This window comes from Scyliorhinus canicula, chromosome 7 (genome assembly GCF_902713615.1).
Source record: "Scyliorhinus canicula chromosome 7, sScyCan1.1, whole genome shotgun sequence".
Classification (NCBI taxonomy): Eukaryota; Metazoa; Chordata; class Chondrichthyes; order Carcharhiniformes; family Scyliorhinidae; genus Scyliorhinus; species Scyliorhinus canicula.
Genome location: NC_052152.1, coordinates 90,032,229 through 90,055,897, shown reverse-complemented (window position 1 = coordinate 90,055,897; position 23,669 = coordinate 90,032,229).

Below are 23,669 nucleotides of genomic sequence, written 5' to 3'. Positions count from 1 at the left end.
AGTCCCTCCCATTCCAGGTCGAGAGCGACGCATCTGACGTAGCTCTGGCGGCCACCCTGAACCAAGCGGGCAGACCCGTGGCCTTCTTCTCACGAACCCTCCACGCTTCCGAAATCCGCCACTCCTCGGTGGAAAAGGAGGCACAGGCCATAGTCGAAGCTGTGCAATATTGGAGGCACTATCTGGCCGGCAGGAAGTTTACCCTCCTCACAGACCAACGGTCAGTGGCTTTCATGTTCGATAATGCACAGAGGGGCAAGATCAAGAACGACAAGATCTTGCGGTGGCGGATTGAGTTGTCCACGTACAACTATGATATCTTGTATCATCCTGGTAAGCTTAACGAGCCTTCCGATGCCCTATCCCACGGTACCTGCGCAAGCGCGCAGATTGACCACCTCCGCTCCCTCCACACGGACCTCTGCCATCCAGGTGTCACCCGTTTTTACCACTTTATTAAGACCCGCAACCTGCCCTACTCCGTTGAGGAAGTCAGGGACTGCCACGTCTGCGCCGAGTGCAAACCGCACTTCTACCGCCCCGAACGAGCGCATCTGATCAAGGCATCCCGCCCCTTTGAACGTCTCAGTATAGACTTCAAGGGTCCCCTCCCCTCCAACAACCGTAACACATATTTCTTGAGTGTTATTGACGAATACTCCCGCTTCCCTTTCGCCATTCCCTATCCCGACATGACCACAACAACCATCATAAAGGCCCTCCTATCCATCTTCTCCCTGTTCGGTTACCCCGCGTACATCCACAGCGACCGGGGGTCCTCCTTAATGAGTGACAAACTGCGTCAATTCCTGCTCAGCAGGGGCATAGCCTCTAGCAGGACGACCAGTTATAACCCCCGGGGTAACGGTCAGGTCGAGCGGGAGAATGGCACCATTTGGAAGACCATCCTGCTGGCCCTATGGTCCAGAGATCTCCCTATTCCCCGTTGGCAAGAGGTCATCCCCGACGCCCTCTATTCAATCCGGTCTCTCCTCTGTACTACCACTAATCAAACACCTCATGAACGTCTTCTTGTTTTCCCTAGGAAGTCGTCCTCAGGATCCCCTCTCCCGACCTGGCTGGCCACTCCCGGGCCCATCTTGCTCCGGAAGCATGTGCGGGTGCACAAGTCCGACCCGTTGGTTGAGCGAGTCCAGTTACTCCACGCCAAACCGCAGTATGCGTACGTGGAGTATCCCGACGGTCGGCAGGATACGGTCTTGCTCTGGGAGCTGGCGCCCGCCGGCGTGCGGCCTTCTCCCCTTACATCAACAACCCCCCCCTCAACCCCAATTCCCCCCAATGGCCCCCGCGCCCCCACGACCCAGCGAATATACCCCCTCTTCCCAGATTACAGCGTCTCCACCACCGACCCGGGGTACGGAGACACATCTACGACCGACGCTCCCGGAGGCAAGGACGATCATCGGCCCGACGTCACCGGCTCTACTGCGATGGTCCACCAGAACACCACGGGCACCCAACAGGCTGATTGTGTCCATCTGATGCAACCATGGGACTTTATTGGACTCTATTGTAATTTTTTTTGCATCCTTCTGTAGTATGTAGTATTGTTTATTTTGCCACGAGCCAGTGGGCAGCCCATATCTTCTCGATTATCTCTACTCATACCACCAGTCATCGGACCCCCCCTCTCTCTCTTCCCCTCACACCCCCTCCTCCGCCTTCTTTCTCCACAAGGGGTGAATGTGGTGATATGAGTGGGAGCACTGCCGTTGGTGCAGAGCATTGGTTTCCCATTGGCTTTGGCTGGTCATGTGCCTCTCGTCTGATTGGCTGGGACTAGTCATGTGACTGCTGACCAATTGGTCGAGAGGCAAGTAAGTACCCAGGTTTCCCGGCGGTCGGCCTCTCTCTGTAGTCGACCACTGGGCTAACAACTAGCTGATTAAAGCCACAGTTTGGATCTTTATCGTGTCTCGCGTCCAATTAATGGTTCATCAGTCAGCAGAGTGTTTGCACAGGCTTTGAGGAGATCACCACCTTGATTGTATTGAGCAACTCCCTTAATAAACCTCTCATTGTGTTCCACAAGAATCCAGAGTGTTGGCACAGAGTTTGCCGCAACAGAGAAATATAACAGTGAGCACAATGTCCCAGGGAAACAGGGCAAACTACCCAAGCAGAAATCCTTAGCACGGCAGCTTTGCAAACAGGAGGTCAAACCATGATGCCCCACTTAATGTAAACGGTCAGTTTTAACAAGGAATAATTAATGCAGAACCACGGTAAGTAGGCTTCGACCTTTTCTCACCCCGTGGAACATCTGCTTCAGATGTTAATGGAATTTAGGACCTGTTCCAGAACTTGAGAATATAATCTAGGTTGCCAACGTAGTGGAGCAGTGAGAGAGTGTTTCACTATCAAGAGTGCTATCTTTCAGAGGAACTGAAGCCCTATCAGGTTAGGTGGACACAGGTTCCATAGCATTGTTAAAAAATAGACCAGAGTGGGTCCTTTTAGCAATGGAGATAAATGGGGTCATACCGGATTAACCTCATAAATACCTGCCTAATTAAAATTCATCTCGGGAATCTCCTGCTGTCCTGAACAACCTTTATCTCTCCACCAACACTGAACAAAAGCAGGTAAATTGATGATTTATTTCACTAATATTTGTGAAATCTTGATTTGACTGTCACGATTTTCCCGCAGAAACCATTAACAACAACAATTCAACGGTCAAAGTGTTTTGCAGCTTCACTGAAAGAAGAGGATTAAAATTCTTTCTGTCTTTCTTTTCCTTTAAAAAGATGGAGGAATGTTCATTCGTGACTAAATTAATTATTACCTAGTAACATACTGGATTGTACCTTATTGTAGGAAAAATGCTGTTTGGGAGATAGCCGAGGGACGTGGACTAAAATGCAACTTGGCTCCATTAATGCTCAAGCACAAAATGCATCCGTAGCTTGTACACTGGTTTTGAATGACAGAATAATTTAAACTCTCAAGAAGATAATGAATTTAAAACCTATGTTAACATAGAATTTTATGTGCAATCAGAGAAATTGACCATTCTGCCATATCAGTCCATGTAGGTGTTCATGGTCCACACCAAATGCCCTTGTTCTGGTCCTCTCACTGCACTTTATTCTCTTTTTCATCAACTAAATCGAATATGAAGCAGTACAAAGAAAGTCACATTAATCAACGCCTTGCAGTCCTGAAATATCACCTGTGACTGATGGTATTTGATCTCAAAGTTGTAGGGCACAATTCAACCGGAGGAAAATAGAGGGCACGATCATTGGAACGATTTCTCAATGTGGTACCGAGCGGGAACTGCTGCGAGTTTCCCAGAACTCGGCCCAGCGAGGCCGGAAATGCTATTCAACGTTAATTGGTCCACTTAACGAGGCCCCACCGACTTCTCACCGCAAATAAAGGCTTGCCGGCCGATACACCGGGGCAGAGCTCGCCAGCTCCCTGCTAACAAGGTTGAGCAGCACTTAAGCTGCACTTGCTCAGCCAACCCCAGCCAGATCACAACAATGGCGCCGAGGACACCAGCCCCAAGATTCGGGGATGGAGACCTCGGGAGGCTGCTAGATGCAGTGGAGGCTTGGAGGGATGTCCTGTTCACTCGCGGGTCCTGGAGGGTCAGCCACAAGGCAGCCAGTGCTGCCTGGGATGAGGTGGTGTTGGCTGTGAGCGCCAGAGTGTGACCAAGAGGACTGGCCTCCAGTGCCGGAAAAAGATCAACAGCCTTCATCAAGGGTACGAGTGAGTAGAGACCAATGCCCACCAACAACCACCCCCCCCCCCCCCAACGCCCGAGACCTTTCCACCCCACGTGAGCAACAACTCCCCAAATATGTTTCATTAAGATCTCCCCGCATCCTTCCAACGAGTACAGTCCCAGTCTACTCAACCCCTCCTCGTAATCCAACCCCCTCAGCTCTGGAATTAACCTAGTGAATCTCCTCTGCACACCCTCCAGCGCCAGTACGTCCTTTCTCAGATAAGGAGACCAAAACTGAACACAATACTCCAGGTGTGGCCTCACTAAGACCTGATGATAGTCTACCTACACTGACCATCACAGAATCATAGTATCATGAAATTTACAGTGCAGAAGGAGGCCATTCGGCCCATTGAGTCTGCACCGGCTCTTGGAAAGAGCACCCTACATAAGCACCCTACATAAACCCACGCCTCCACCCTATCTCCGTAACCCAGTACCCCCAGCTAACCTTTTTTTGGACACTAATGGCAATTTATCATGGCCAATCCACCCAACCTGCACATCTTTGGACTGTGGGAGGAAACCGGAGCACCCAGAGGAAACCCATGCAGACATGGGGAGATAGTGCAGACTCCGCATAGACAATGACCCAAGCCCGGAATCGAACCTGGGACCCTGGAGCTGTGAAGCAACTTTGCTAACCTTGCTGCCCATCATCTGGACGAATGACCAGCAAAGCTTATACACCCTGGGCTGTTGCAGGACCCGCCCTCTGGCTCCCATCCTGGCCTGATGGGCAGTCAGGTTCCCAGGGTGTGGGGTGGGGTCTGGCACATGGGCCCCCGCCTTGAGCATCTGCAGACACTACTGCTGCCGCTGTCTCCGGTGCCTGGCCGCCTGGACTACCAGCAGCACCACAAGGGCAGTACCAGGGTTGCACTGCCAGGATGACCAAGTGGCAGTGTCAAGGTGCCAGGCTCACCGTGCCAAGGTGCCCAGGTGCCAGTTTCAGCTTGCCACCCTGCCCAATGCCTGACAACCCAGGGGCCTCCAATGGCCTGGGAATCGCCCTAGGGTGCCGTTATGACTAGTCCCTGTTTGTTTTATGTTTAACAGCGGCCTGGTTAGGTGTCCCAGGCATGGCCATTAGGTCCCTGGCACTGGGAGAATCCGGGTCAGACATAGTTCAATGAGTCATTAGGCTCAGCAACCAAGAATGAGATCCAGATCACAACGTCTTGCAAGATCCTGTTGAATCTCGGCAGACATTTCTTTTTTTTTAATTTGTTTTTATTAAAGCTTTTCTCAACCAGAATTTTTAAATAACAGAAAAATAAACGAAAAATATTTAACAAAACTAGGTGGCTGTTATCATTATACACAACTCAAATATACATTAAATAGACAGTTCCCCCCACCTGAACCCCCCTTCCCCCCCACCGCCCGCCAGTTGCTGCTGCAGCTGACATTTTACCGCTCCCCTAGAAAGTCAAGGAACGGTTGCCATCGCCTGGAGAACCCCAGCAAGGACCCTCTCAAGGTGAACTTTATTCGCTCCAGGCTGAGGAACCCAGCCATGTCACTAACCCAGGTCTCCACAATCGGGGGAGAAAGTCCCTGTCCTGGAGGTGTCTGAAAGCATTTCCCGGGGGAAGGCCGAACTTCTCCTCCAGCGCCTTCAAGCTAGGGAAAGTCCCATCTATAAACAGGTCTCCGATCCTTCTAATGCCTGCCCTATACCAGCCTTGGAACCACCTGTCTATCTTGCCCGGAGCAAATCTATGGTTGATCCGTATCGGGGTCCAAACTGAGGCCCCCTCCTCCTTCCTGTGCCTTCTCCACTGACCCCAGACCCTCAGTGCCGCTGCCACCACTGGGCTTGTGGTGTATCGTGCCGGCGAGAACGGCAGTGGTACCATTACTGGTGCCCCTAGGCTGGTGCCTTTGCATGACAACGCCTCTAGCCGCCCCCATGCCGACCCCTTCTCCATTACCCACCTCCTAATCATGGCTACATTAGCCGCCCAAACCTATCTAACAGTTCCCACAGGTACTCCCACTCCACCCTGTCAAAGGCCTCTCTGCATCCATTACTTCTGCATCCCCTCCCTCCGAGGGCATCATAATAATATGGAGGAACCTCCTCACATTTGTGTTCTGTTACTGCGTGGGAACAGTAGCTCCGAGAACGTTTTAGAAAATTCTACAGGGAAGCCGTCTGGACCCGGGGCCTTGCCCGACTGCATACTTGCCAGTCCCTTATCTATCTCCTCCAACTCAATCGGGGCCCCCAGTCCCTCCACCCGATCCTCGTCCACCCTTGGGAACCTCAATCGATCCATAAATTGCTTCATTCCTTCCCCTCCCCTCGGGGGTTCTGATTCGTACAGTTTACAATAAAACTCCTTGAATACTTCATTGATCCTCTCTGGGCCCAAGACCGTATTACCTTCCTTATCCCTCACTCCCCCAATCTCCCTGGGGCCTCTCCCCTGCGAAGTCGATGCGCCAGCATCCTGCTTGCTTTCTCCCCATACTCGTAGACTGCCCCTTTCACTTTCCTCAGCTGTGCCTCTGCCTTCCCCGTGGTCAGCAAATCGGACTCCGCCTGTAATCTCCGGCACTCCTTTAGCAGCCCCCCCTCGGGGGCCTCCGCATACTTCCTGTCCAACCTAAACATCTCTCCCACCAGCCTCTCCCTCTCCGCCCTCTCCCTCTTCTCTCTATGGGACATAATAGAGGCCTTCATAGCCTTCCAAACCACTGCTGCCCCACTGTGTCATTCATTGTCACTTAGTTCTGAATGCTCCTCCTTATCCGCCCACACACCTCTTCATCCAGAAGCCCCACATCCAGGCTCCAGAGAGGGCGCTGCCCCCGCTCCGCCCCCAGTCGCAGGTCCACCCAGTGCGGGGCATGGTCCGAGACCGCAATGGCCAAATATTCAACCCCCTCCACCCTCGGGATTAACGCCCTGCTCAACACAAAAAAGTCAATCTGCGAGTAGACTTTATGGACGTGAGAGAGAAAGGAGAACTCCTTTGACATTGGCCGCGGGAATCTCCATGGGTCCATGCCCCCCTATCTGACCACTGCTGGTCTCTTTCCCAACCTGGACTTAGACCGGTCTAGCGCCGGATCCAAGACCGTATTAAAGTCCCCTCCAATGATCAAGTTACTTGACTCCAAGTCCAGGATTGTACCCAACATGCGCCTCATGAATTCCGCATCATCCCAGTTCGGGGAATACATGTTCACCAACACCATCCGGGCCCCTTGTAGCTTGCCACTCACCATTATGTACCTGTCCCCCTTGTCCGCCACAATGCTCCCTGCCTCAAACGCCACCTGTTTACTAACCAGAATTGCCACCCCTCTGGTCTCAGAGTCTAGCCCCGAGTGGAACACCTGGCCCACCCATCCCCTCCTTAACCTCGTTTGGTCAGCAAGATTTAAATGCGTCTCCTGCAGCATGGCCACGTCCGCCTTCAACCCCTTTAAATGCGAGAACACACGGGACCAATTGACCGGTCCGTTCAGGCCCCTCACATTCCACGTGATCAGCCTGGACAGGCGGTTGACCCCCCCGCCCCCCCCCCCCCCCTCCCCCCCCGCCGACTAGCCATCTCCCTTTTTCGGCCAACCACGTGCCCGTGCGCCCGCTCGCTCCAACCCTCCCGCTGGAGGCCCCCCCAACCCGACTCTCCATCTATCCCCAACAGTTGGCTCCCCATCAGTCATCAAAGCAGCACACCCCCCCCCCCCAGCCCCCCAATCCCAACCCCCCATGTCAAGCACCCACTTAGCACTGATTTCATAGAATTTACAGTGCAGAAGGAGGCCATTCGGCCCATCGAGACTGCACCGGCTCTTGGGAAGAGCACCCTACCCAAGGTCAACACCTCCGCCCTATCCCCATAACCCAGTAACCCCACCCAACACTAAGGGCAATTTTGGACATGAAGGGCAATTTGTCATGGCCAATCCACCTAACCTGCGCATCTTTGGACTGTGGGAGGAAACCGGAGCACCCCAAGGAATACCCACGCACACACGGGGAGGATGTGCAGACTCCACACAGACAGGGACCCAAGCCAGAATCGAACCTGGGACCCTGGAGCTGTGAAGCAATTGTGGTATCCACAATGCTACCCGTGCTGCCTTTAATTTCCCCCCCATTGCACTTCCGTAAGTCAGCTGACCCATGCTGACCCCGGTCGCTCCCGCCTCTATCTCCAGCCTTACTATTTTCTCCTCCTTCGGGCCCCCAACTCCCCCCCTCCCCCACAGAGTAAGAGGGCAAGTGCCGTCCGGATCCTTCCCGTGCACCGGACAACACAAGCCGGGCGTTACGCCGCCCCCGAAATAAAAAACAGGAAAAGAAAAGCAAACAAACTTAAATTCTACTAACAAACGTACATCAGGCCAACACCCGGTTACATATCTCCGCCAGCGCGTTTCACCCACGTGCAGCTGCCTCTTAGTTCAAGTCCAGCATTTTGTGCTTAATGAATGTCCAAGCCTCATCCGGCGTATCAAAATAATGGTGCCTTTCCGTGTACGTTACCCAAAGTCTCGCCGGATGCAGGAGCCCGAACTTCACCCCTTTGCTGTGGAGAACCACCTAAACCCGTTTGAAACCCGCACGACTCCTCACCAGTTCAGCTCCCAAGTCCTGGTCTATGCAAATCTCGCCATTCTCCCACTTACTGCTCCACTCCTTCTTTGCCCAATGCGAGACACGCTCCCTGTCTGTAAAGCGGTGGAACCGTATCACCATCGCCCGCAGTGGTTCATTCGCCCTCGGTTTCCTCGCGAGGACTCTATGCGCCACGTCCAGTTCCAAGGGCCGCAGGAAGGCCCCCGCGGCCATCACCGTCCCCAGCATTGTAGTCACATACGTGCTCGCGTCCGCCCCCTCCACACCTTCACGGAGGCCCAGGATCCGCAGGTTGTAATTCCGAGACCTATATTCGAGGTCATCCAGCCTCTCCTGCCATCTCTTGTGCAGGGCCTCGTGCGCCTCAACCCTGACTGCCGGGCCCAGGATCTTGTCCTCATTCTCACATACCTTCCTCTCCACCTCTTTGATCGCCTTCTCCTGTACCTTCTGAATCTCCACCATCTTTTCCATGGAGGCCTTCATAGTGGCCAGCATCTCCGTCTTCAGCTCTGCGAAGCAGCTCCTCAGAACGCTTTGCTGCTCTCTTGACCACTGGGCCCATGCTTCATGGTCCATGCCGGCCGCCATTTTGTCCTCCCGGATCCCCTCCGCTCTCTTCCCCGTAATCACTCGTTTAATGGCCCCGCTCCTGGTTCCCTCCATACAGCAGTGAGGGGAGCCTCTCCAGCGACCTTTCCCACGCCGGTATTCACCTTCCAAGTGCCGATGCCGCCCCGTTTAAAGGCCCGAAACCCTGATCCCGGCGGGAGCTGCCGTGTATGTGACCTATTCGGACATGGCAGCTACCGGAACTCCTCGGCAGACATTTCATGCATCGTGAATCACACGAGACGCCTCTCTCAAGATTAAATAGCTTTGTGGCATCACCAAGTCAGGCACGACGAAGCCGAAAAATCATGCCCATTGTTGCTGTAGGGTATTGGCTAGAATTTAGTATATCTGTAGAAGTCTTTGTAGGCCTACTTAGGTTAACTGTAACCCTTTATGGGCTCTGACAACTATTTGCAAATATACAGTGAAGGATACAGCGAGGTGTACTGTTTCCATGCTTGCTGATGCACCCAACTTTATCCAGCACTGAGCTGATGCTGGGTGTGGGTCATGTGCTTTCTTCTATCACTGTGTGGACGGAACTGTATTTTGTCCCATATTTATGGGTGGGGATATGGGTGTCACTGGCTAGACCAGCATTTATTGCCTGTGGTAGTATGACTAGAGGTATTACGGTACCTAATAAGGCCGAGACACCATTGGTGGATAAGACACGTTGCCTATTGGTCCATTGGTGGGTAATACATGTTACCTATTGGTCAAGGCTGGTAGGTAGCTCCGCCCAGTAAGGCGGGGTATAAGAGCTTGTGTATCCCCTGCAGCTTCTTTTCTGTACCTGAGCTGCTGGGGAAACATCTAGTCTATTAAAGCCTACAGTTGGACTACAACCTCGCTTCTGTGGTCATTGATCGTGCATCAATTTAATAGACTAGATTTAAAGAATGGAGCTCCGAATCAAGCTGGAATGTCTGCAACTCAGCCTCGACACGGCAAACGCAGCAACGACCTTCAAGCACTGGCTAGCGTGTTTCAACGGCTACCTCGGAACGGCAGAAACTGCACCCACGTGGGAACAGAAACTGCAGATCCTGCACTCGAGGGTGAGCCCAGAAATATACATGCTCCTCGAGGACGCGGACGACTTCGATTCCGCGATGGAACTGCTAAAAGGACATTACATTCACCCTGTGAATCAAGTCTATGCCCGGCATCTATTGGCAACGAGGCGACAAAGTCCTGGTAGGTCACTTGAAGAATTCTACCGTGCACTCCTATTGTTAGGGAGTAACTGCAGCTGCCCGCAAGTCTCAGCAAATGATCACACTGAATTGTTGATTTGGGATGCTTTTGTTGCGCGTCTGCTGTCCTCACAAATCCGCCAGCGGCTACTTGAAAAAGAAACTCTAAGCCTCAAGGAGGCACGGGCCCTCGCCAGCTCCCTGGACGTGGCCTCCCAAAACGCCCGCGCCTAAGCCCCCGACCACGCGGCAGCCCCTTGGGCAGCATGGAATCCCCCTGCAATGGATTCTGAGACACCCCACGTGTCCCCGCAAGCTTGCGCTGCAAGAAGGCCCGGCAACCCCGGAGGGCCCCGCTGTTATTTTTGCGGGCAAACGAAACACCCCCGACAGCGCTGTCCGGCCCGTTCGTCGACTTGTTAGGGGTGCGGCAAGAAGGGCCACTTCATGGCAGTATGCCAGGCCCGGGTGGTCGCCGCGGTTCCCGGAAGCGAGTGCGGATCGCCGCTACAACTCCCTCCAAGGGCCCTGTGCGGCCAGCGAACATCGCCATCTTCCTCCTCTAGGGCCATGTGTGGCCTCCGGGTGCTGCCATCTTGTTCCGCCGACGCCACGTGCGATGGATGGGCGCCGCCATTTTATCCACCCTCAGCCATGTGCGACCAGTGGGCGCCGCCATCTTGGACGGACTCCAAGGACCTCAGTACAGGTGACCACACACCGCCCGACGAGGATTCCCAACTTTTGCCACGATTAGCCTCGGTGACTCTGGACCAGTCCCGGCCTCGAACACTCTCAACCGTTACGACGACGGTGTTAACCAACGGGCACGAGACATCTTGCTAAATCGACTCTGGGAGCACGGAGAGTTTCATACACCCTGACACGGCAAGGCGCTGTTCTCTCCCCGTCCACCCCTTTAATCAAAAAATCTTGCCAGCCTCCGGTTCCCACTCAGCAGAGATAAAAGGGTTCTGTGTAGCAAACCTCACGGTCCAGGGAAGGGAGTTCAAAAATTACCGACTCTACGTCCTTTCCCAACTCTGCGCAGCCACCCTCCTAGGGTTAGACTTCCAGTGCAACCTCCAAAGTCTAACTTTCAAATTCGGCAGCCCTATACCCCCTCTCACTGTTTGCAGCCTCGCGATCCTCAAAGTCGATCCGCCTTTCCTGTTTGCGAACCTCACCCCGGATTGCAAACCCGTCGCCACCAGGAGCAGACGGTACAGTGCCCAGGACCGGACCTTCATCAGGTCAGAGGTCCAACGGCTACTGAGAGAAGGAGTTATTGAAGCTAGCAACAGTCCCTGGAGAGCTCAAGTAGTGGTGGTAAAGACCGAGGAGAAGCATAGAATGGTCATCGACTACAGTCAGATCATCAACAGGTTTACGCAGCTGGACGCGTACCCTCTCCCCCGCATATCCGACCTGGTAAACAGGATTTCGCAATACATGGTCTTCTCCACGGGGGACCTTAAGTCCACCTACCACCAGCTCCCCATCCGTGTGAGTGATCGCAAGTACACTGCTTTCGAGGTGGATGGGCGACTCTACCACTTCTTAAGGGTTCCCTTCGGTGTCACAAACGGGGTCTCGGTTTTCCAGCGAGAGATGGACTGAATGGTCGACCGATACGGTTTACGGGCAACATTCCCGTATCTCGATAATGTCACCATCTGCGGCCACGACCAGCAGGACCACGACACCAACCTCCGAAAATTCCTCCAGACCGCGAAGATCCTTAATCTTACATACAACAAGGACAAATGCGTGTTTAGCACCGACCGCCTAGCCATCCTCGGCTACGTAGTGCAAAATGGAGTGATAGGCCCCGACCCTGAACGCATGCGCCCCCTTATGGAGTTCCCCCTTCCTCACTGCTCCAAGGCCCTGAAGCGCTACCTAGGATTTTTTTATTACTACGCTCAGTGGATCCTTAACTACGCGGACAAAGCCCGTCCCCTGATCCAAACCACAACTTTTCCACTGCCGACAGAGGCCCGCCAGGCCTTCAGCCGCATCAAAGCAGACATTGCAAAGGCCACGATGTGCGCCATTGACGGGTCCCTCCCCTTCCAGGTCGAGAGCAACGCGTCTGAGGTAGCTCTGGCGGCCATCCTCAACCAAGCGGGCAGACCCGTGGCCTTCTTCTCACGTACCCTCCATGCTTCCGAAATCTGCCACTCCTCGGTCGAGAAGGAAGCACAGACCATAGTAGAAGCTGTGCGACATTGGAGGCATTATCTGGCTGGCAGGAGGTTCACCCTCCTCGTGGACCAACGGTCGGTCGCCTTCATGTTCGATAATGCACAGCGGGGCAAGATAAAAAACGATAAGGTCTTGCGGTGGAGGATCGAATTATCCACCTATAACTACGAGATCCTGTATTGTCCCGGGAAGCTAAATGAGCCTCCTGATGCCCTGTCCCACGGCACATGTGCCAACGCACAAATGGACTGCCTCTGAGCCCTCCACGAAAACCTCTGCCACCCGGGGGTCACTCGTTGCTTCCATTTTGTAAAGACCCGCAACCTGCCCTACTCCATCGAGGAGGTCAGGACAGTCACCAGGAATTGCCACATCTGCGCGGAGTGCAAGCCGCACTTCTACCGGCCAGAGAAAGCACACCTGATAAAGGCTTCCTGTCCCTTTGAACGCCTCAGCATGGACTTCCGAGGTTCCCTCCCCTCCACCGATCGCAACACGTACTTCCTCAACGTCATTGACGAGTACTCCAGTTTCCCATTCGCCATCCCCTGCCCCGACATGACCACAACCACCATCACCAATGCCCTCCACAACATTTTGACACTGTTTGGTTTCCCTGCTTATATACACAGTGATAGGGGGTCCTCCTTTATGAGTGATGAACTGCATCAATTCCTGCTCCGTAAGGGCATTGCCTTGAGCAGGACGACCAGTTACAACCCCCGGGGTAACGGACAGGTAGAGAGGGAGAACGGAACAGTCTGGAAGACCGTCCGACTGGCCCTACGGTCCAGAAATCTCCCAGTCTCCCGCTGGCAGGAGGTCCTCCCGGATGCCTTCCACTCCATCTGGTCACTGCTCTGCACCACAACTAATCAAACACCTCACGAACTTCTCCTTGTCTTCCCTAGGAAGTCCTCCTCAGGGACCTCGCTCCCGGCCTGGCTGGCAGCTCCCGGGCCCATCCTTCTCCGGAAACACATGCGGGCGCACAAGTCGGACCCGTTGGTCGAGAGGGTCCATCTTCACCACGCTAACCCCCAGTATGCCTACATGGAGTACCCCGACGGCCGACAAGACACAGTCTCCCTACGAGACCTGGTGCCCGCTGAATCCCCTCGCACACCCTCGCCGCCAGTACCACCCTCCACCCCACTGGTGCACCTTACAGCCGCCCCCTTCCCTGGAGGATCGGTTCTCCCGCCGGCCCCGCCTGGGCCTCCCCGCCCACTGACACACCCCACAGAGGCTCCCTTCCCAGATCAGTCAGCCTCCCCACCAGCGCCATCTAGGAGTCTTGACGCTCCCTTCCCAGGTCAGTCAGCCCCCCCACTAGCGCCACCTAAGGGTGTTGAAGCTGCCACGGAGACCGAAACCAGGCTCCCGGAGTCACAGACGCTCGAGTCTCCACCGACGTCACCGCCAAAGCTCCGTCGATCACAGAGGATGACCAAGGCCCCCGGCCGACTGATTGCGTCACTGTGAACTGTACATAGATAATTGATGTGAAATTTACATAGCCAATTGTAACGTTGTAAAATTGTACGATATTTTTTGTAAATAGTTGTGACCAGTAGGCAAATGCTGTACAAAGGTATTGCAGTACCTCCATAACCTTTCATACTACCAGTTGTGCTATTTATACCATTCGTACTACCAGTATAGGTTGTGCGACCAAGCCGCCACCCCCGCCGGACTCTTTTTTTCAACAGGGGGTGAATGTGGTAGTATGACTAGAGGTATTATGGTAACTAATAAGGCCGAGACCCCATTGTTGGATAGGCACATTGCCTATTGGTCCATTGGTGGGTAATGCATGTTACCTATTCGTCAAGTCTGGAAGATAGCTCCGCCCAGTAAGGCGAGGTATTTGAGCCCGTGTATCCCCTGCAGCTTCCTTTCTGTACCTGAGCTGCCGGGGGAAACATCTAGTCTATTAAAGCCTACAGTTGGACTACAACCTCGCTCTGTGGTCATTGATAGTGCATCATTGCCCATCCCTAGTTGCCCTTCAGAAGGTGGTGGTGCACCATCTTCTTGAACAGCTGCAGTCCCTGAGGTGTAGGTACACCCACAGTCCTGTTAAAGAGGGGACAATTTTGACCCATCGATAGTGAAGGAACAGCGATTTTGTTCCATGTCAGGGTGCTGAGTGACTTGGAGGGGAACCTCCAGGGGCTGGCTTAGCATAGTGGGCTAAACAGCTGGCTTGTAATGCAGAATAAGGCAGCAGCGTGTGTTTAATTCCTGTACCGGCCTCCCCGAACAGGCACCGGAATGTGGCGACGAGGGGCTTTTCACAGTAAATTAATTTGAAGCCTACTTGTGACAAGGAGCGATTATTATTATTATTAGGTGGTGGTGTACCCAGTATCTACTGCTCTTGTCCTTCTGGATGGTATTGGTCATGGGTTTCTAAGGTGCTAAGGAATCTTGGTATGTTCCTGCAGTGCATCTTGTAGATGGTACACACTGCTGCCATAGTTCTTCGCTGGTGGAGGGATTAAATGTTTGTGGAAGGGGAAGCAATCAAGCTGGTTGCTTTTTCCTGGATGGTGTCCAGCTTTTTAACTGTTATTGGAGCTGCAATCATCCAAGAAAGTGGGGTGTATTTCATTACACTCCTGACTTGTGCCTAATAACTGGTGGACAGGTTTTGGGGGAGTCAGGAGGTGAGTTACTTGCGGTAGGAATACCAGCATTTGATCTGCTCTGGTAGCCACATTATGTATATAGCTAGTCCAGTTCAGTTTCTGATCAATGGTAACCCCCCCCCCCCCCCCCACCTGATGTTATTAGTGGGGGATTCAGCAATGGTAATGCCATTGAATGTCAAGCGGCAATGGTTAGATCCTCTCTTGTTAGAGATGGTCATTGCCTGGCACTTGTGTGGTGTGAAGTTACATGTCACTTCTCAGCCCAAGCCTAGATATTTCCCAGGTCTTGCTTCATTTGAACATGGGCTGCTTCAGTATCTGAGGAGTCGCGAATGATGCTGAACATTGTGCGGTCATCAGCAAACATCCCCACTGCTGACCTTATGATGGAGGGAGGACATTGATGAAGAGGGTGAGATGGTTGGGCCTAGGACATAACCCTGAGGAACTCCTGTAGTGATGTCCTGGAGCTGAGATGATCGACCTCCAACTACCACAACCATCTCCCTTTGTGCCAGGTATATGACTCCAAACCAGCGGATGGTTTGTTTCCTGATTCCCATTGACTCCAGTTTTGCTAGGGCTCCTTGATGTCATAACCAGTCAGATGCTGCCTTGATGTCAAGGGCAGTCACTCTCACGTCACCTCGTAACCCTATATTTCCCTCAAATCTGACCCCCTAACCTCTTCCATCATTTGGGCCCCCGATCACACCAAAAACTCCTGACCTAAGGTCAACTTCCATGATCTTCCTTCTCAGAACTCCCTTAGCACCCTAGCAGTGGCCACTACAATGCTCTGGCACTGCTGATTGACACTCTCGAGAGTGGGACTTCCTGACCCCCAGTGTTGGAAGTCCCACTCTCAGCTTGTTAAGACTTTCCCTAGTGTATTATCTCTGTCAGGCAGTCCTTTTTAAAGTTGGTGAACTGCTAGCCAACATTTCTACCAGGTGGTGTGGGAGGGCAGCAATACCCTCACAACAGGGAAGAGGAGACCTGGTGGACCTGGTCAAGGTGGTGAGGCCGCTCAAAGCAGGTATTGACCGAGTGGAGCAGAGGCCAGGGTTAGGCGATCCAGAAAGTGGAGATGGCGATGGGGAAGCATGAGGAACAGTTGGCCTCATTGCTGACTGAGGTGGGGGTAATGTGGTAGACCCAAAAGAGGCTGAAGGAGAAGATGGGGAATCTGGAGAACCGCTCCAGACGACAATATTTGCGGATCATGGGGTTGCCCAAAGGAATCAAAGGAGTGGAGGCCGGCACGTATGTGACCAAAATGCTGGAAAAGCTGATTGGGGATGGGGCCTTTGACCGGTCCTTGGAGGTCGACCGAGCGCACAGGTGGGCGATGGTGGTGCGGTTGCACCGCTTCTTGGAGAAGAAGATTCTTCGGTGGGCGAGGCAGACAAGGAGATGGACATGGGAAGGGAACGAGCTGCAGATGTACCAAGACCTAGGCACAGAGCTGGCGAAGAGGAGGGCCGTGTTTAATCGGGTTAAGACTGCCCTCTTCAAGGAGGGGGTGAAGTTTGGAATTCTGTAACCTACCTGCCTCTGGGTGACTTGAAATGAAAAATGAAATGAAAATCGCTTATTGTCACGAGTAGGCTTCAATGAAGTTACTGTGAAAAGCCCCTAGTCGCCACATGCCGACGCCTGTTCGGGGAGGCTGTTATGGGACTTTCTAGAATCGAGAGTACTATTTTGGTATGCCAGAGGAGGTGACGGAGTTTTTGAGGGACAATGGACTGGCAGGAGAAGGAGGACATTGAACTATGGAGGAGATGTGAGGAGGTGTTTTCTGTTGGTTGTTTTTGGGGAGCTTTTTCTCCTTTGAACTGTTTTGTTGGGTCTGGTGACGGGGTGCTTGGGGAGCAGCAAGGGCGAGTGCACCTTTTTCTGTTTCTTTGTTTCTTGGGGGAATGTGGGGGAATATGATTGATTGGCAGGTGAGGGGGGCAGGGCCCCCCCCCCCCCACCCCCTCCCAACAGGCTGGTCACGTGGAACGTAAGGGGGCTGAATGGGCTGGACATCTGCTCCACCTGGCGAATCAAGTTTAACTAACCGGGTGAGTTTGGGATACATTGCGACAAGGCAGGGTTGCCCGATCATCCTGTTACTTTTTAGATAGAGGGGTGTCAGGGGGTAGGAGGTTTGGAGATCTTGGGTGGGGGCTGCCATGCTAGCTGATGGGCTAGTTAACAGGAGCACAGTGGGGGGTGGTCAGGTGGTTGATACATGGGAGGGGGATGGGGTTGTTGTTTTGGTGGAGGTTGGCGAAAGGTTGCTGACAAGGGTGTGGTTGGTGTGGCGCAGTTCGAAAGGGAGCGATGAGCGGGGGACATCTGAGGGTGGACTTGGAGTGTCACGTGACACTGGCTGGGGGCTGGTCCAGAAAGGAATATGATTGATTGGCAGGTGAGGGGGGCAGGGAGCCCCCCCCCCCCCCCCCCCACCCCCTCCCAACAGGCTGGTCACGTGGAACGTAAGGGGGCTGAATGGGCTGGTCATCTGCTCCACCTGGCGAATCAAGTTTAACTAACCGGGTGAGTTTGGGATACATTGCGACAAGGCAGGGTTGCCCGATCATCCTGTTACTTTTTAGGCAGATAGATAGAGAAATACAGCACAGAACAGGCCCTTCGGCCCACGATGTTGCGCCGAACTTTTGTCCTAGGTTAATCATAGAAATTTTGGACAATTTTTCATTGCCAATCCACCCAACCTGCACATCTTTGGACTGTGGGAGGAAACCGGAGTACCCGGAGGAAACCCACGCAGTCACGGGGAGGATGTGCAGACTCCACACAGACAGCGGCCCAAGTCGAAATCGAACTTGGGACCCTGGAGCTGTGAAGCAATTGTGCTATCCACAATGCTACCGTGCTGCCCTTAAGAAGTTAACCTACACTCCATTATTCTACCCTAATCCATGTACCTATCCAATAGCCGCTTGAAGGTCCCTAACTTTTCCGACTCAACTACTTCCACAGGCAGTGCATTCCATGCCCCCACTACTCTCTGGGTAAAGAACCTACCTCTGACATCCCCTCTATATCTTCCACCATTTATCTTAAATTTATGTCCCCTTGTAATGGTGTGTTCCACCCGGGGAAAAAGTCTCTGACTGTCTACTCTATCTATTCCCCTGATCATCTTATAAACCTCTATCAAGTCGCCCCTCATCCTTCTCCGTTCTAATCAGAAAAGGCCTAGCACCCTCAACCTTTCCTCGTATGACCTACTCTCCATTCCAGGCAACATCCTGGTAAATCTCCTGTGCACCTTTTCCAAAGCTTCCACATCCTTCCTAAAATGAGGTGACCAGAACTGCACACAGTACTCCAAATGTGGCCTGACCAAGGTTTTGTACAACTGCATCATCACCTCACGGCTCTTAAATTCAATCCCTCTGCTAATGAACGCTAGCACACCATAGGCCTTCTTCACAGCTCTATCCACTTGAGTGGCAACTTTCAAAGATCTATGAACATAGACCCCAAGATCTCTCTGCTCCTCCACATTGCCAAGAACCCTACCATTAACCCTATATTCCGCATTCATATTTGTCCTTCCAAAATGGACAACCTCACACTTGTCAGGGTTAAACTCCATCTGCCACTTCTCAGCCCAGCTCTGCATTCTATCTATGTCTCTTTGAAGCCGACAACAGCCCTCCTCACTATCCACAACTCCACCAATCTTCGTATCATCTGCAAATTTACTGACCCACCCTTCAACTCCCTCATCCAAAGTCGTTTTTGCCTTGGCTATAGAGCCATTAGCTATGGCGCTTAGAGCAGCGAAAGATTGGAAAGTGATAATGCCGGGCAGGGGGGATGGTGTCGAGCACAGGGTCTCATTGTATGCGGATGACCTGCTCTTATCTATATTTCAAACCCATTGGGGGGCATTGGCGGTGTTATGAGGATTTTGGAGGACTTTGGTCTGTTCTTCAGGACAAGTTGAAGTTGTGAAAGAGCGAAGTGTTCCCGATTCAGACCTGAGGCCAGAAGAAGAGGTTGGGGGAGCTACCAATTAAGGTAGTGGGGGCAAGCTTCAGATACTTGGGCATCCAGGTGACGCGGGTTTGGGCGCAATTACTTAAGTTAAACTTGATTTGCCAGGTGGAGCAGATGAAGGGGGACTTTAAGAGGTCGGACAGGCTGCCACTGCCGTTCGCGGGACATGTGCAGACAGTAAAGATGACGGTGCTGCCAAGGTTCCTGTTTATATTTCAAAACCTCCCGATCTTTATCCTGAAGTCATTCTTTAAGGTTAATGCATTGATCTCGGGGTTTGTATGGGCGGGGAAGACCCCACGGGTGAAGAGTTTTTTTTTGAGCAGTGGCAAGGAGGGGGGTGTGGGGTTGGCACTGCCGAGCATAATGAATTTCTACTGGGCGGCTAATATCGTTGTGGTCAGGAAATGGGTAGTGGGGTGAGGTCAGTATGGGGTGGATGGAGGCAGCTTCTTGTACGGGAGCGAGCTGAAGGACATTGTTGACAGCACCTCTGCCGTTCTCGCTGGCCAGGTACTCCGTGAGCCCAGTGGCGTTGTTGGCGTTAAGGATATGGGGGCAGTGGAGGCAGCATTTGAGACTTGAGGGTGCTTCAGTGTGGGCACTGATCTGTGATAATCATACGTTTGCACTGGGGGAGGGCTGGACGCGAGGGTTTTGGAGTGGCGGCAAGCAGGGATCGAACGATTCGGGAACCTGTTCGTAGGGGGCAGCTTTGTGAAATTAGAGGACCTAGAGAAGAAATACGAGATGCCAAGGGGGAATGGTTTTCGGTACTTACATGTCCGGGACTTTGTGAGGAGGGAGGCGCCTTCTTGTCCCGGGTTGCCACCCTTGGGGCTGCAGGACAAGGTGTTGTTGAGGGAGAGGGGTAGGGGAGGGGAAGGTGTTTGTGATTTACAAGGGTCTGATGGATTGGGAGAGGGCCCCGAGGGGAGACATTAAACAGAAGTGGGAGGAGGTGCTGGGGGGGAGGTGGAGGCCGGGACTTGGGAGGAGGCCCTGCGGAGGGCCAATGTGTCCTTGTCATGTGCACAGCTCCGTCTCATTCAGTTTATGGTAGTCCACAGGGTGCATTTGACGGTGGCCAGGTTGTGTCGGCTCTTTGAGGGAGCAGAGGACAGGTCTGGGCTGTGCGGGGAGGGCCATGAATCATGTCCACATGTTTTGGGCATGTCGAAATTGAAGGGGTTCTGGCAGGGGTTTGCGGGTGTAATGTCTGAGTTGTTGGGGGTGAAGGTGGCCCCCAAGTCCAGAGGTAGCAATATTCAGGGTGTCAGAAGACTCAGGAGTCCAGGGGTGAGAGAGGCCGATGTCTTGGCCTTTGCCTCCCTAATACCCCAGAGACAGACTTTGCTTGGGTGGTGGGACTCAGAGCTGTCAAAAGCGGGAGTGTGGGTGAGTGACCTGGCAGAATTCCTGAGGTGGGAAAGGTCAGGTTCGTCTTCAGGGGTTCGGTCGATGGGTTCGCTTGACGGTGGAAGTCGTTCATTGACCGCTTTGAGGAGGATTGAGGTGTCAGCAGAGGGGGCGGGGATTAAAGGGGTTAAACATGGGACAGGCAGGATGGGAGGAAGGGACAAGGCCAGTGTTTTACTTCTGCACTTATCTGTTCTGTTTGTTGTTTGTTTATACAAATATCTGAATAAAATATTTAGAAAAAAATAACATTCCCCCCCCAGAAATTCCAGTCCTAGAAAACTGGGAAACACTGAAGGACAGAAAGCAGGGGTAAACAACAGATGTGGCACATCATGGGCGGGATTCTTTGGAAACCGGTGGCTCGGGCAACTCCGGCGTGGAGTAGCGTGAACCACTCCGGCGCGGGCCGCCCCGAAGGTGTGGAATCCTACGTCGGCGTCGGAGTGGTTTGCGCCGCGTGGGCCGGCGTGGAAGGGGCTTGGCGCCACGCCACCGGCACCGAAGGGCCTCCGCCGGCTGGCGCGAGTTGGCACATGCGCGGGAGCGGCAGTGTGTGCTGGCGTCATCCCAGCGCATGCGCAGGGGGGGGTTCATCTCCACGCCGGCCATCGCGGACCGGTACACTAGCCGGTGCGGAGGAATCTAGTGCCCCCATGGCACAGGCCCACCCACGGATCGGTGGGCTCCGATCGCAGGCCAGGCCACCATGGGGGAACCCCCTAGGGCCAGATCCCCCCCAGCGCCCCCTCTGCGCATCCCACCGAGGACCCCAGAGGCCGCTGCGGAGTTAAGTCCTGTCGGTAAGTACCTGTTGTCACATGCGCCGGCGGGGCCCGCTGAAAATGGGCAGCCACTCGGCCCATCACGGCCGGAGAATTGCTGGGGGGCCGCCGACTGGCGCGGCGTGATTCCTGCCTCCGCCAAATCCCTGGCGCCGGAGAATTCGGCAACCAGCGGCGGGGGGTGGGGAGCGGGGGGGGGGGGGGGGGGGGGGGGGGGGGGAGGGTGGGATTCACGCCGCCCCCTGGCGATTCTCCGACCTGGCAGGGTGTCGGAGAATCCCGCCCCATAGATCAGAATCATAAATTAATGCATCCCAAAAAATAGGAGTCAAAATTACAAGATGATCACTGAAAGATCCAATGAGGAATTCAGGAGAAACGTCTCTATCCAGAGTGTGCTTAAAACGTGGAACATGCTACCTCATGGAATGAAGTAAACAGCATTGATACATTTAAGGGGAAGTTCATTCAGAACACTAATGAAAAACGGAGGTAGAGTTAGCTGAAGTAAAACGGGAGGAGCCTGTGAAGAACATTGACCATTGGGGCCAAATGGCTTGTCTCTGTATTGTAAATTCCATGTAATAGAGGCAAGGAGAGGAAAACATTTGATTGCAAATGTAACCACCTTAGCAATTGGCTTTCTAATTGGCACATCTAAGATGTGTAAAAACACATCTTTTGACTTTTTCACATGCAAAACACATTTTAAGATGAGCCCCTTTGCGATATTGAGAAAGTTTATGGGCAAGTTTCCGAATTTCAAAAATATCATTCATATCTGGTTCTATTTTATGAAATACTATAATACAGCTTTAAAAACACACAGAATGTGCTAAAGGTTCAGCGTATATGGTTTAGAACATTCTGCAATGCATTTACCATGTCACATGACACTAAATAGACACTAAAAATAGTTAAGTGAAACATCTTCAATATATTTTATGCAGTAGATCGCTGAATATGAGCAGCAGTCAGCACCATTACATAGTCTCACAGGGCTATCACAAATAACTGGGATAGTGCAGCACGGTGGTGCAGTGGTTAGCACTGCTGCATCACGGCACTGAGGACCTGGGTTTGATCCCGGCCCCAAGTCACTGTCCATGTGGAGTTTACACATTGTCCCCTGTGCCTGCGTGGGTCTCACCCCCACAACCCAAAAAGATGTGTAGTGTAGGTGGATTGCCACGTTAAATTGTCTCTCCCCAGGTAAAGACATTACAGCTGCAGCTTTACATAATTTCCAAAATGTAACAGTGCAACAACCTTTTCCTTTGATTTATTCCTCCTCATGTACTTGTAGTGCTTGTCATGCTACTGAAGGAATTGTATTTGACACACTTGTCGTTGAGTATTTATTGAAGGAATTTTGAAAGCACAACATATAAAGGAAACTAAAATGGAAGGCAAACTCTGTATTGTTACTAATAGTAACCGCCCCACTTCCCCCTCCCCTCCCTCAAGCTCCCACTGATATTAGAAGCCAGAATTTATGAATAGTTCTTCTTGAATTAGTGCAAATATCAGCAGTGTGCTGTTTGAGACAAAAGTGCTTTGACAGGAAAGTGAAGATACGATACCAATTGTAATCGAGCAAGTGTGAGATGCACAATGCGACATGGCTTACCCGACATTTCAACTCATGAAATAAATGCAGTCGACAAATCATCTATATTGCCATTTCTGGCACACTTTGGCAAATGCATTTTGGTCACCCTCATTTTTTTTCTCTTCTTCCAGATTGCAAATCCTATGAACTACAATTACCATGATGATAAAGGGTTTTGTGCGTCATCTGCCTGTGTGAATCATTATACCCAGGTAATTATCATGAGAATTATAATTTACATGCAGGCAGTGGAAGAATAAGTGTGTGGGTGGTGTAAGTGTGAGCACAAAGTGGGAGGGATGGCACATATAGAGAATACACTGTGTATGTGTCAAACAAGTGACTGCGCTGTCATATTTGATCTGAGAAAACTTTGAGCCATTCAATTTATTCCCTCTTCCCTCTTAACAATTAATTTCTGTATCGGTAAATGCTGCAGAATTATATTTTCTGAGTCTTTCTTCAGGACTGAATTGAAAGTGAAGTCTGCATAGGTAGCCCTGCAATTATTTATTCTTCCATCTTTTCCTTAACGGTTCATTAAAATATGAAGAGACCATTGTCACTCACCGCAGTCCCAGTTTCTAAATGATGACTTGCTAAAGTTGCTCTTTGCACCTCGCCTGAATTGAAGTGACCGTGTGGATAATTAGCAGGGATATGTTTTGATACTGCACGGTGCAGAGAGACATCAGTGCCTGAAAACATCCTACAGTTAGTATATTACCTCGCTATTAAACTGCTTGGTATTGTTATTTTTGCTTAATGCAATGACAAAA